The sequence below is a fragment of the Ovis aries genome, chromosome 9, assembly GCF_016772045.2.
Source record: "Ovis aries strain OAR_USU_Benz2616 breed Rambouillet chromosome 9, ARS-UI_Ramb_v3.0, whole genome shotgun sequence".
Lineage (NCBI taxonomy): Eukaryota > Metazoa > Chordata > Mammalia > Artiodactyla > Bovidae > Ovis > Ovis aries.
This window is the reverse complement of record NC_056062.1, coordinates 18,531,418-18,546,623: the sequence shown is the minus strand read 5'-3', so window position 1 is coordinate 18,546,623 and position 15,206 is coordinate 18,531,418.

Below are 15,206 nucleotides of genomic sequence, written 5' to 3'. Positions count from 1 at the left end.
TATGCAGAAAGCAATGAAATAGGGATACTAACTCAGATCTCTTGGACTTCAAAGTCCACAATTTTAACAATGACAATAGGCTTTTTTCTGTATAAAATACATAAATAATCAAAACCTGAAGCTGTAGTTTTACACTGAGAGAATACACACGTGTACACACATATCACAAAGAGTCAGACACGGCTGAGCACACATGCACACGCCAAGGTAACAGGGATGGAAGCAATTAATAACATTCGTTACCTAAGTCCTGTTGTTCTTCAGTCACTAAGTCATGCCCGACTCTCTGCAACCCCATGGACTGCAGCATGCCAGGCTTTCCTGTCCCTCACCATCTCCTGGAGTTTGCCCAAGTTCATGCCCATTGAATTGGTGATGCCATCCGACGATCTCATGCTTTGTCACCCTGCTTTCAGGATTTGTGCTGACATCGTTCAGAGCCATTATCTCACTGAAGTATCACAAAGGCATCACTAATCACAGATTAGAAAAGTCAGGCTCTAGAGATAATACATGGCCCAAGAGTGCTGTGATTGTGCCTTCTCAGCTTATTTTTTCTAAAATCCATGTGACTTCCCCTAAATTTCACTACTTTTTCCCCTACTCTCATTATGCTGGAGAAATCATTCCTAACTTCAGTGTTAGCTCTTATGTGTCCTGGTGTAAATTGGATAAATACAAGCTATCTTCAAAACTGATGGCTTTATTACCACTAACATAATACCTGCATGTAATAAAAATCATCAACTCCACTCCTCCTAGAGTTACTTTTCTTTACATCTAGAATGATTCTCTACGATGACAAAGGTCTAAACTCTTGCTGCTCCGTGTGTGGTCTGATGGCCATTTGTAGCTTGGCCATTGGCTGGGTACTGTGAGAACTGCAAATGGATCTGTGTATTATTCAAATTCCTAGTGACTTTCGCCCACACTAAAGTTTAAAGTAGCTATTGATTATTTTACCTCCTGTATTTCAACTTGCCCAGTTAGTTGGCACTCATGTGTGACGTTGTGATGTGGATGGATGAGAATCATAGTGATGGTTATGACGGTTATAGTGAACATTTATTGGCTGCTGATGCCAGGTTCCATGTCAACAATTACACACATTCTATATCATATGATCTATGAAAAAGTCCTATATTTCCATGTTAAAAATGAGTAAGACAAGTCTTTAGAAAGCCTGCACCAATTGTAAGTGGCAGAGCTGAATTTTAAACTTGTAACTGTCTCATCAAGAGAGCAGACTTCTAACTAGTTTGTTTAATTGCTTGTCCTAAAGGTTTTCACAGCCTGGCAGTAGAGACAGACAAGTATGCCTGAAGCTGTATGTCACTGAAGGTTATCAAGCGTTAACTCAGAGGCCCACGTTGCTGTGGTGTAACTGGAAAATGAGCGAGATGTTCCTAGAGATTGAGGGTGATTTTCATGGAGGAAGACATTTTTTTAACTTGGAGGGTTCAAGAGAGGGCACCTCAGAACAAAAATGTCTTGTGAGCAAAGGAATGCAGATAGATTTCTGTAAGGTGTGCTTTTTAACTCATTATCTAAATAGTCTGTTCCACAAGGTATAAGCAAAATCTGTCATGGATGGAAGCTGTAAGGAATTGAACAAGAAAATGAAATAAATGTCTGGGCTTCCACGAGTTGAGAATTTCTATTCAGAGCACAGACCAAGTTACTCCCAAATAGGCAAATGCTCGATGCTCTTTAGGGAAGCATTTTGAAATCTGGGACATTTTACATATTTTAAAGGACTCGGTGAATGTGAAAAGCAGATTATGCTAGGTCTTAAGTGGAAATGCAGGCATGCAGAGTGTGCGTTTATTTAATGCCTGGATGGGTCATCGCTTTCCCAACTGATGATAATTTTAGCTCATTAATCCATTCGAGAAGCTCGATTCTTTATCCTGTGCTTGATTGCTGATCACAGACAGTGCACGATGGGCACTGCTGAATACATGGACACACTCCATGCCCACTGGGATCAAAACCCACTTAGAATAAAAGCATAGTACCTCTCAGAGGCCCCATCCCCTATTGAAAAAGTGCCAGAGCTCTTGGCTTTAATCCTGTGCTGTCAGCCGTAGTCCCAAAGCATGACTAATCATAGAAACCCTTGATCAAAAAAAACCTCCAGTGGCTCAGAACTGATTACAGAATAAAATCAATGTCCAAAACTCTCAGGGACTTAGATATCCATCAGCAAGTCCTGTTCACTCAACCTCTAAAATACCTGAGACTCTGACCACTTCTTATCCTTCTCAGGAGCCACCCAATAGCCCAAGTACCATAAGACCATAGCCGCTTTCTCACTCTCTCACTCTCTCTCTCTCTCGTAAACACACACACACACTTCTCTGTCTTTATTTTTGTTATGGAACATCTGAAATCTTTAACAAAGTAGATGGAATCTTCAAAAATCTTGATATACCTATCATCTAGCTTCAACAATTGTCATAATGACCATTGCTATTTCATCTATGCCCACACCTCTCTCCCTCCATCATGCTCTACTTTGAATCCAATTCCTGTTATTGTATTATTCCATCCATAAAAATTTCAGTATGCTACTTTGAAACATATAGACCCTTTCTTAATTACAGTGCCATTTTGATTCTTCAAAATCAAGGAAAAATCATTTTAATACTGGCATATATTCACTAAGTTTTGTATTTTTCATAAATGGTATACAGTTCACCTCAGTTCAGTCCCTCAGTCGTGTCCAACTCTTTGTGACCCCATGAATCACAGCACGCCAGGCCCCCCTGTCCATCACCAACTCTGGGAGTTCACTCAGACTCATGCCCATCGAGTCCGTGATGCCATCCAGCCATCTCATCCTCTGTCGTCCCCTTCTCCTCCTGCCCCCAATCCCTCCCAGCATAAGAGTCTTTTCCAATGAGTCAACTCTTCGCATGTGGTGGCCAAAGTACTGGAGTTTCAGCTTTAGCATCATTCCTTCCAAAGAAATCCCAGGGCCGATCTCCTTCAGAATGGACTGGTTGGATCTCCTTGCAGTCCAAGGGACTCTCAAGAGTCTTCTCCAGCACCACAATTCGAAAGCATCAATTCTTCAGTGCTCAGCTTTCTTTACAGCCCAACTCTCACATCCATACATGACCACTGGAAAAACCACAGCCTTGACTAGACGGACTTTGTTGGCAAAGTAATGTCTCTGCTTTTGAATATGCTATCTAAGTTGATCATAACTTTTCTTCCAAGGAGCAAGGGTCTTTTAATTTCATGGCTGCAGTCACCATCTGCAGTAATTTTGGAACCCCCCCCAAAAAAAAGTCTGAAACTGTTTCCACTGTTTCACCATCTATTTCCCATGAAGTGATGGGACCAGATGTCATGATCTTAGCTTTCTGAATGTTGAGCTTTAAGCCAACTTTTTCACTCTCCTCTTTCACTTTCATCAAGAGGCTTTTTAGTTCCTCTTCACTTTCTGCCATAAGGGTGGTGTCATCTGCATATCTGAGGTTATTGATATTTCTCCCAGCAATCTTGATTCCAGCTTGTGCTTCTTCCAGCCCAGCGTTTCTCATGATGTACTCTGCATATAAGTTAAATAAGCAGGGTGACAATATACAGCCTTGACATACTCCTTTTCCTATTTGGAACCAGTCTGTTGTTCCAAGTCCAGTTCTAACTGTTCCTTCCTGGCCTGCATATAGGTTTCTCAAGAGGCAGGTCCGGTGGTCTGGTATTCCCATCTCTTTCAGAATTTTCCACAGTTTATTGTGATCCATACAGTCAAAGGCTTTGGCATAGTCAATAAAGCAGAAATAGATACTTTTCTGGAACTCTCTTGCTTTTTCCATGATCCAGAGGATGTTGGCAATTTGATCTCTGGTTCCTCTGCCTTTTCTAAAACCAGCTTGAACATTTGGAAAGTTCACAGTTCATGTATTGCTGAAGCCTGGCTTGGAGAATTTTGAGCATTACTTTACTAGCGTGTGAGATGAGTGCAATTGTGCGGTAGTTTGAGCATTTTTTGGCATTGCCTTTCTTTGGGATTGGAATGAAAACTGACCTTTTCCAGTCTTGTGGCCACTGCTGAGTTTTCCAAATTTGCTGGTATATTGAGTGCAGCACTTTCACAGCATCATCTTTCAGGATTTGAAATAGCTCAACTGGAATTCCATCACCTCCACTAGCTTTGTTCGTGGTGATGCTTTCTAAGGCCCACTTGACTTCACATTCCAGGATGTCTGCCTCTAGGTGAGTGATCACACCATCGTTATTATCTAGGTCATGAAGATCTTTTTTGTATAGTTCTTCTGTGTATTCTTGCCACCTCTTCTTAACATCTTCTGCTTCTGTTAGGTCCAGACCATTTCTATCCTTTATCGAGCCCATCTTTGCATGAAATATTCCCTTGGTGTCTCTAATTTTCTTGAAGAGGTCTCTAGTCTTTCCCATTCTGTTCTTTTCCTCTATTTCTTTGCATTGATCGCTGAGGAAGCTTTCTTATCTCTTCTTGCCATTCTTTGGAACTCTGCATTCAGATGCGTGTATCTTTCCTTTTCTCCTTTGCTTTTCGCTTCTATTCTTTTCACACCTCTTTTAAGGCCTCCTCAGACAGCCATTTCGCTTTTTTTGCATTTCATTTCTATGATGGTCTTGATCCCTGTCTTCTGTACAATGTCACGAACCTCCGTCCATAGTTCATCAGGCACTCCATCTATCAGATCTAGTCCCTTAACTCTATTTCTCACTTCTTCTGTATAATCCATAAGGGATTTGATTTAGGTCATACCTGAATGGTCTAGTAGTTTTCCCTACTTTCTTCAATTTAAGTCTGGATATGGTAATGAGGAGTTCATGATCCGAGCCACAGTCAGTTCCTGGTCTTGTTTTTGCTGACTGTATAGAGCTTCTCCATCTTCGGCTGCAAAGAATATAATCAATCTGATTTCAGCGCTGATCATCTGGTGATGTCCATGTGTAGAGTCTTCTCGTGTTTTTGGAAGAGGGTGTTTGCTTTGACCAGTGCATTTTCTTGACAAAACTCTATTAGTCTTTGCTCTGCTTCATTCCGCATTCCAAGGCCAAATTTGCCTGTTACTCCAGGTGTTTCTTGACTTCTACTTTTGCATTCCAGTCCCCTATAAGGAAAAGGACATCTTTTTTGGGTGTTAGTTCTAAAAGATCTTGCAGGTCTTCATATAACCATTCAACTTCAGCTTCTTCAGTGTTACTGGTTGGGGCATAGACTTGGATCACTGTGATATTGAACGGTTTGCCTTGGAAATGAACAGAGATCATTCTGTCGTTTTTGAGATTGCATCCATGTACTGCATTTCGGACTCTTTTGTTGACCATGATGGCTACTCCATTTCTTCTGAGGGATTCCTGCCCGCAGTAGTAGATATAATGGTCATCTGAGTTAAATTCACCCATTCCCGTCCATTTTAATGTGCTGATTCCTAGAATCAACGTTCACTCTTGCCATCTCCTGTTTGACCACTTCCAATTTGCCTTGATTCATGGACCTGACATTCCAGGTTCCTATGCAATATTGCTCTTTACAGCATTGGACCTTGCTTCTATCACCAGTCACATCTACAACTGGGGCTTGTTTTTGCTTTGGCTCCATCCCTTCATTCTTCTTGAGTTATTTCTCCACTGATCTCCAGTAGCATATTGGGCACCTACTGACCTGGGGAGTTCCTCCTTCAGTATCCTATCATTTTGCCAAAAGGCAAAGTATGTTCATACTGTTCATCGGGTTCTCAAGGCAAGAATACTGAAGTGGTTTGCATTTCCCCTCTCCAGTGGACCAGATTGTGTCAGACCTCTCCACCATGCCCACCCATCTTGGGTGGCCCCCCAGGGCATGGCTTAGTTTCATTGAGTTAGACAAGGCTGTGGTCCTAGTGTGATTAGATTGACTAGTTTTCTGTGATTATGGTTTCAGTGTGTCTGCCCTCTTGTAACACCTATCGTCTTACTTGGGTTTCTCTTACCTTGGACGTGGAGTATCTCTTCATGGCTGCTCCAGCAAAGTGCAGCTGGTGCTCCTTACCTTAGACAAGGGGTATCTCCTCACCACCGCCCCTCCTGACTTTGAACGTGGAATAGCTCCTCTAGGTCCTCCGGCACCCGCACAGCCACCGCTCCTTGGAGGTGGAGTAGCTCCTCCTGGCCACCACCCCTGGCCTCAGGTGGGGGTAGCTCCTCTCGGCTGCTCCTGCGATGTCGCAGCCTGGCACTCTCGGCTGCCGCCCCTGACCTCGGACTGGCATAGCTCCTCTCAGCTGCCGCCCCTCGGGTGTGAGGTCCTCCCGACTTCTGCCCCTGACCACGCTCTGTGCATCATCACAACCAAATGGTATACCGACCTGTCTATATATACAAATATGTATTTATCTGTTTGTATCTCTCTCTCTCTCTCTCTCTCTCTCTCTATATATATATATATATATATATATATATATATACATATATATCTTTATCGTATATATCTATCTATCTAGAGATAGATGCATAGGGGTAGATAGGATAGATATAAACCGATATTACATATGCAACGTGATATGCCTGCGTGCATCCGTTAGTTGCTCAATCATATTTGACTCTTTGTGATGCTATGGACTGTAGCCTGCCAAGCTTCTCTGTCCATGGAATTTTCCAGGCAAGAATACTGGAGTGGGTTGCCATTCCTTTTTCCAGGGTATCTTCCTGACCCAAGGATCGAACCCAGATCTCCTGCATTGCCAGCGGATTCTTCACCATCTCAGCCACCAGGGGAGCCCATGACATAATATAGTTTCATTAAACGAGGATCTCAGTATTGTAATAGGAAAACTGATTGGTCTCTTAAGTGTCTTTGAGTCTATATAGCTGCCCTGTATAACTCTCTTCTTCTGTTCCAGAGATGGTGTTATAATCATGTCTTGATCTGGAAAATCGTCTCCTATCAAAGACACAAAGCAAACTTCTGCTTCCATGTCCTTCCCTCTTCACACCATTCTCCACCTGCATTTCAGAATGTAAATATCATTGTCCCTCTCCCAGACCTTATGAAACTTTCCCCTTACTTTTAGAAGTACTGTCCAGCACCCCACCCCTGCAATGTGGCAGGCAGAGTCTTACAGAACAAAGTGGTCCCTATAGTTTCTTCATGACACAAACTACATTTTTCTTTTCTAGTCATGGTTGTGGACTCTTGAATTTTGAGAAAGTTTAGGGTTGTGATGGTAAAGGAACACTTGGGGAGTTTTTACTTGCTGTTTCCTCCACCTCGCATACTCTCTTCCTCATCATCGCATGGCAGGCTCTTTCTTAACATTTGAATCTGTCTTTTCCTTGTTTTTTCCAAGAGACATTGGCTTGCATTGCAGGTAGTTTAGCCTGGGAGATATATATAAAGTCGGGGAAGACGGTTAGCAGATGGTGTGAAGCACAGAAGAAGGAAGTACATTATTAAGCTACTATTTCGATAGTGTGAGCTGTGTCTTTGAAAGGCCATGTAGAATGAATCTTTACAATTGCCCATCCAGAAGGTGGGTGGAAGGAGAACTTGTCTTCTGGTTGCCATCTATCATTGTCAGGGGTTCCCTGTGATGTATTAATTCTCTTTTGTCCTTGCAGGCTCAAACATCTGTGAGACCTAAGGCTTTTGTATAGGCATTCTACAGTGTGATATCAGAGAGCGTAGAGTGCAAGAAATACAAGGTGAAGCTGAGGCAAGGAACTGTCCATTTACAGTTCCGTTGGAGCAGAGGGCTAAAGCATAGCTGGCCTAAGGAGGAGACTGAGAGAATGAGTGATAAGGTGAAAAGATGTCCACACGAGCGCAGGTCAAATGTTATTTCCTTTGACATGCCTTCCTCATTGTTTGAACCTTGAGTCAGTCACCCTGCATTTCTATCATACCTCCTGTATTTTTTCACATCATCAACTCTCTCTGGAATTAAATTATGTTCTTGTGTGTTTACCTGTTTATTGTCTATGTTCTTCCAGAACATAGCTCTATCTTGCCCTCTTCACAATCTCAGGCATCTGGAAAAGCATCTGCTCTCCAGTGGGCCTTCAACAAATAATTCATGAGTACATACAGAAAATGAAGTGGAGGAATAATTGGGAGCAACTTGGAAAATCACATAACCCTGTTTGAGATATTATTTTTATGTCTTGGAAAGCATTTTGTAAATGTTGTTCTCAGTCTACAGCTGTAGGAAGTGGAGCTCAGAGTGTTTGGTTATAGGCCACAGCCGTGCACTAAGGGTTTGTTCCAGGTCTGGAATGCAGACACCATGCCTCCAAGCCCCCAGGCTCCCTCCAGCTCCAACACTGCCATTCCTTACATTGCCGCTCAGGATCAGGACCTCTTGGATCAGGGAAGTCTAATGGCCTGTAACTTTCAAAGAAGCATACTCACCTGGTTATAAGAAGTCTAACTTCCATTTTCAGTTTTACTAGAGTACTTTTGCCTGGAAAATCCCATGGACAGAGGAGCCTGGTAGGTTGCAGTCCATGGGGTCGCTAGAGTCGGACACGACTGAGCGACTTCACTTTCACATTTCACTTTCAGGCCTTGGAGAAGGAAATAGCAACCCAGTCCAGTGTTCTTGCCTGGAGAATCCCAGGGATGGGGGAGCCTGGTGGGCTGCCGTCTATGGGGTCGCACAGAGTCGGACATGACTGAAGCGACTTAGCAGCAGCAGCAGGCTCATTAAATCATGCCATGTCTCTGAGTACCACTATTTTCTTCCTCAACCATTAGGGACTTAAGTTACAGTTTTGCTATATTTGTGCTGCCCTGGGCTTGTGAGAACTGTGGATCTGTAATGGCTTAGCTTGTCTCCCAGTTGTCATCTTGGGGTGGCCTTTGAGTTGTCTCTTCTCTTTACTTCAATTATGTATGGTGTCGGCCTTTATAGATGCAGTTGAAGGCATAAATAAATGAAATACAGAGTTATTGACTACCAAAGACTGCTGTATCATTCTGTAGGCAGTGCAAGGTCCAGGTGTGTTTTGTTTGTTTGATATTTGGGGCTTTTTCTTTATTTCTGTTAATAAGTATAACTTACATACAGAAAAGGGTATACATATTATACAGCAAAACGGACCTACAAGCATACTTGTATACATTTATATGTATGTATGTGAGGTTTGACTACTATTCATGTAACATCTTGATCAAGAGGTAGAACACGTGTAGCAGCCAGAAGATCCTTTCACTCACTACACTAATTATTATCCTGATTCCATCATCTCAGTTCTGCTTTTCCTTGCACTTCATACATGCATGATGCATGCTCAGTCGCTTCACCTGTGTCCGACTCTTTGTGACCTTATGGACTGTAGCCTGCCAGGCTCCTCTGTCCATGTAATTCTACAGGCAAGAATACTAGAGAGGATTGCAATGCCCTCCTCCAGAGGATCTTCCCGACCCAGTGATTGAACCCTGGTCTCCTGCACTGCAGGCAGACTCTTTTATCCCCGAGCCACCAAAGAAGCCTGCTCTTCATACACATGAAAGCATAGATTATGCACTTCTAGCTTCTTTTTGCTCAATATTAACTTACTCAATACTAACATATCAGATTTCTCTATGTTGATATGCATCGTAATAAGTAGTTTGTTCTTTAATTATTTCTAGGTATTATTTCAGCATGTGAATAGGTCACTATTCACTCATTCTATTGTTGATTTATTTATTTTTTTATTCTTCTATTTTTGGCTGCTTTGGACATTCTCTTTTGCGTCTTTTGTGGACATGGGCACTCGCTGCTCATCGGTATATAAATAAGAGAGCAATTGCTCAGCCAGAAGGTCGTTGGATGCTTAGATTTAGAGTTACTACCAATTTACCAAACTGAGTGTAACAAATTATACTCCCTCTAGCAATGTTCTAGAGTCCCAGGGTTTCCAAGTCTTGGAGGACAAGGGGTTTTGTATTCTACTCTTCCATATCATCCATCATGTGTTCCATATGCTTTACTTAGCAGGTGCTCACTAAATATTTGTCTAAGAGCTCATCTGATTCCTCTCCCGTTGGGAGGAAAATATCTGAGCAAATGGTGAGCTGAACTTCCATCTCATTGGGAGGCTCAGCAGGAGCTCCCCCAAGATGCAGCCTTGGGGACTGCGGTTGCTGGAGTTTAACATTTTGTTTCACTTTAAGGATGTTTCCATCCTAATAAGTTGTCATTATTTCCATGATGAATGATTTCAATAATAATTAGACAGATTGAAGCCAGAGCCAGATAAACAACATGCTCTGCCCCAGGGCTTCTGAAGAAATGCACAGTGTCTTGGAGACAGCCGCTGCCTGAAGACCAGACAGTGCTCACTGACCCGTGGACCCAGGTCCTTTCTCTGGGAACACGATAGCATCTTCAAACACAGGACCATAGGTCTCCTCGCAGAGCAAACCCTCCTCTGACCCACAAGGCAGTGTGTGAGCTGGGATAGAGGGAGAAGGAACGTTCAAATATAAAATAGTGAAAGTTAAAAAGGTTTGAACACTGCTTAGGTAACAGGATGATCTTCGTGAGGACTTTAAAAACGATAAGCCTTGCTTGTCTCTTAGGTAAATTAAGGATGATAATGTTTACTTTGTGGTGAAAAGCAGACATAAGTGGCAGTGATAACAGCAATACAACATGCAAACAATAAAAATCTTCTACTAGATGCCTCAAAGGTGTGCCAGGCACAATACCAAGCACTTAGCAACATTATCCCGTCTTATCTTTTTGAAAGGATGCAATGCCGCATCACACGACAGGGACAAATACTTGACTGGGAATCAAGTAAGGTACCCCCTGCTTTTTCAAAGTTTGCTTACACCATGGAGCTTTTAGGAAACACATATATTAGTGCCAGTTTTTGCTAACCAAAAGAGGTCTGAAGAGGATTTATGCTTTTACAAAAAAAAAAAAATTGATTTCAGCATTTGTTTCGTATTAGTAGCAAGCCCTTTTAGAGAGAGTTACAGCCCCAGCAATAGGCATGGTCCAGCCAAGGTCTTTCCTGGGGTCCGCTCTCAGCATCTTAGCATTGAGTCACCCGGCTTTGAAATGTCTGTGAGCATCCGTGCTTTATCTCCTTTTATTTTGGAATCCATTAGCAATATTAAAAAAGTCTGAGAACCAAAGAATTGAGGCTTTCAAGCTGTGGTGGTGGTGAAGACTTTTGAGAGTACCTTGGACTGCAAGGAGATCAAACCAGTCAATCCTAAAGGAAATCAATCCTGAATATTCATTGGAAGGATGGATGCTGAAGCTGAAACTCCAATACTTTGGCCACCTGATGCAAAAAGCTGACTCATTACAAAAGACCCTGATGCTAGGAAAGACTGAAGGCAGGAAGAAAAGGGGATGACAGAGGAAAAGATGACTGGATGGCATCACAGACTCAATGAACATGAGTCTGAGCAAGTTCTGGGACTTGGTCAAGGGCAGGGAAGCCTGGCATGCTGCAGTCCATGGGGTCACAAAAAATTGGACATGACTGAGTGACTGAACAAATTAGTGATTTATGTCCTGAGGTAACTGCATCTTCACTTTAGCCATTTTGGCTTAGCAAAGATTCCCTAGGGACACTTTACTTTTTGGATAGGGGGGAGCCTTGCATTCTACTTAAAAAAGGGAGATAGTCTCATTATGACCCTCCCACACATTTCTTAACTGTCCTTGTCTCTTGTTTTGCATCAATCAGATGGTATAGTCAGACTCAAATTCTAACTGCTGTGAAATTATATTACCTATATGTTTACCATTTAGAACACATCAAATAAAATCAACATACAAACAAACATAAATGAGCAACTACTAAGGACCAATGGACCTGAAAAACAACCCTTGCTTTCAAAGGTTACATAATTATAACAGCATAAGAGTTCCTGGAAGAAGTTGCATCAAATTAGGCTTGTGTAAATAGGCACTTTTTAAGGCAGGGATAACCTAGGAGATCATGGCATCTGGTCCCATCATTTCATGGGAAATAGATGGGGAAACAGTGGAAACAGTGTCAGACTTTTTTTGGGGGGGGGGCTCCAAAATCACTGCAGATAGTGACTGCAGCCATGAAATTAAAAGACGCTTACTCCTTGGTAGAAAAATTATGACCAATCTAGATAGCATATTGAAAAGCAGAGACATTACTTTGCCAACAAAGGTCCGTCTAGTCAAGGCTATGGTTTTTCCAGTGGTCATGTATGGATATGAGAGTTGGACTGTGAAGAAAGCTGAGCACTGAAGAATTGATGGGTTTGAAGCGTGGTGTTGGAGAAGACTCTTGAGGGTCCCTTGGACTGCAAAGAGATCCAACCAGTCCATTCTGAAGGAGATGAGCCCTGGGATTTCTTTGGAAGGAATAATGCTAAAGCTGAAACTCCAGTACTTTGGCCACCTCATGCGAAGAGTTGACTCATTGGAAAAGACTCTGATGCTGGGAGGGATTGGGGGCAGGAGGAGAAGGGGACGACAGAGGATGAGATGGCTGTATTGCATCACGGACTCGATGGACATGAGTCTGAATGAACTCCGGGAGTTGGTGATGGACAGAGAGGCTGGCATGCTGCGATTCATGAGGTCACAAAGAGTCAGACATGACTGAGCAACTGAACTGAACTGTACTGAACCTTTGTGTAAATGCTTGGAGGTAGAAAAAACACTCATTCTGGGAAATATGAGAAACGCTTGTTAAAGATTCACAGGATGTTGGGAGCAGGATGGAAGTATCAAAAACACTAAGGCCTGAAAATAGTTTGAGGTCAAAAAGAGTCACAAAGTTAAACAACTGACATATTGAGACTAGAATCTACCTCTCTTGGTGAACTTACTTCCTAGGAAACGCCTGTATCAATACTTTGCCTGGTTTGCGGAAGATAAAATATGAATTAGTCTTGATCGTTACTCATCAGAATGTTCAGGGGTTGGCCCCACCTAATCTGTGTGGGCCCTGGGTGGTTGCGGTGTTGAAACAGTGCAGCTTTAATTCTCTGTGCACCATTAGCATGGGAGATTGCTCCCTCTGACATTATTATGAGCCGTGAAGTTCTCAGATTTTACTACTCCAAGTGAATCAAGCCATTTTCCAAAATGAATTATGGATCATAAAGCCTTGGGGTGGCTATAGTGTTGCATTTTCCTGAAATCCATATTCTGGGTGGACATTTATTGAGCACATAACTATTATGAAGTGTTAGCGGCAGAGCAAGTGCAGCTCCTGGTTGACTCAGCAGGAGAGAAGTTTAACATGTTCATATCTGAGTGCTGGATCCCAGTCTTCTTTAGACTTCCATATAAACTGGGCTTGAGCTTTAGTTACTCTAGGATGTGACCAGGGTGAGAACAAGGCCCAGCGAAAGGCTGATCTTATCATCTTTGGGCTGAACAAAAGAACAACAGATGCTAAGTGGGATAAATTTTTGAGGATAAAATTAGGAACTAAACAGAATGACTTCAGTCTTATCAATCTCCTCCACAAAGGCCATTTTCTATAGACTGAATGTTTGTGTTCATTCGAGTTTTCATATGAACTCTAATCCCTATGTGATAGTACCTGGAGGTGCCTTTCTTTGGGAAGTGATAAAATCATCAGAGTGGACTGATGACAGGACTGATGTCTTTATAAAGAAGACTTCAGAGAGCTCCCTTTTCCTGTCTGCCAAGTCGGCTTACGGGGAGAAGACAGGCCAGCCTTCAGAGTTGTGAGAAATATACATTTGCTATTTAAGCCACTCAATTTATGGTGTTTTTGTTATAGCATCTCAAACAGATTAACACATTATCTTTCTTCCATATTTCCTGCAAATGATAGAGAGAAAGAGACAGAGACAGAGACAGAGAGTGAGATATTGGAAGATGCTGCTCTGTTGACATTGAAGATGAGAAAGGACCATGACTGAGGAATGTACACCATATCTGAAAGCTGGGAGAAACAAGGATACGGGCTTTCCCCTGGAGCTCCCAGCAGGAGCATAGCCCTGCCAGCCCATTTCATACTTCTGACCTCCAGAACGGTAAACAATGCATTTCTGTTAAAATCACCAGACTTGTGGTTATTTGTTATAACAGCCAAGTTCTTACATCTATCAGTAAAGGATGTCTATATTTTCAAATATCAAAAAGAAAAATGCAGTCACCAGGCTACGGGGGCCTTTATGAGGGCTCTGAATATGCTGCAGTTGCCATCACCAGCCCTTGGCTTCCCACGTTATGGTCTGGAATGTATAACACATATTCTCATTGCAAAGAATCAACCAATTTGGCAAATACATAAAATCAAAAGTCAAAGTTATATTGCCTCAGTTCCTTTATTTCTCAGGGGTAACCATGGTTATAAATACAGAATTAGATTCTAGTGTTCACCATTAATCTCTTTTATCTTAATGTCCCATTCCTGCACTTGTTGGGGAAATATAATTTAAAAATTCTCCAGCCCCAAAACTTCTCCACAAAGTAGAAGAGAAAGAAAACAATTTTAATATTTAAAAAACCCCATTAAATCAGAAAGTCAGCTGCTAAGAGATTGAAAAGCCAGAAAGAAATTTCATCCTTTTCTATAGCCAACCAGTTACATCTATTATGAGGACCCATACATGTTCTCAAGAAAAATAATGACTAGTTCTCAAGTAAGAGGACTTCACAGCACCTTTGGTCACAAAGAGTTCATCCTAAATTTACTTGGTAGTTGGAGTAACAATCTATCTCAGCTAACTGGCTTTATCCAAAGAGAAGTACACTTTTCATATCTTTACAAGGAAAAGTAATTTTGCAACCTGGAGTAAGGCTACATGGAAAGTGGAAGTTAGACTCTCACCCTCTCCGAGGAACTGGGAGATGTATAATCTTCCTTGATGATTACATTCCAAGCTATAATCCCAGGTCCTCGAGAATGACATTCTTGGGTTATAACTCAGGTTAGAGGTTTATGTAGCTTTTGAAAAGATTTACGTGCATTTCGGAGACAGAGAAATAACCTCCCATTACTGATACATGTTTTCTAAAGTAAATGCTGTAAGAAAAGGGGTGAGGGAGGGATATCTCTCCCTGTATTTTCAAAAGGGAGAACCAAGACTTATTTTTAATTTGTATTTGCCCTTATCCAGTCTTATCTTGATTCATTCCTCAGGTGTAGGAATGAATCTTCACTTTGCTTCACTTTCCTTATTTGCAAAGCAAATATATTACTTTAATAAAAACAAATATGTGCAAAACTCAGAATAAGTGCCTGATACATGA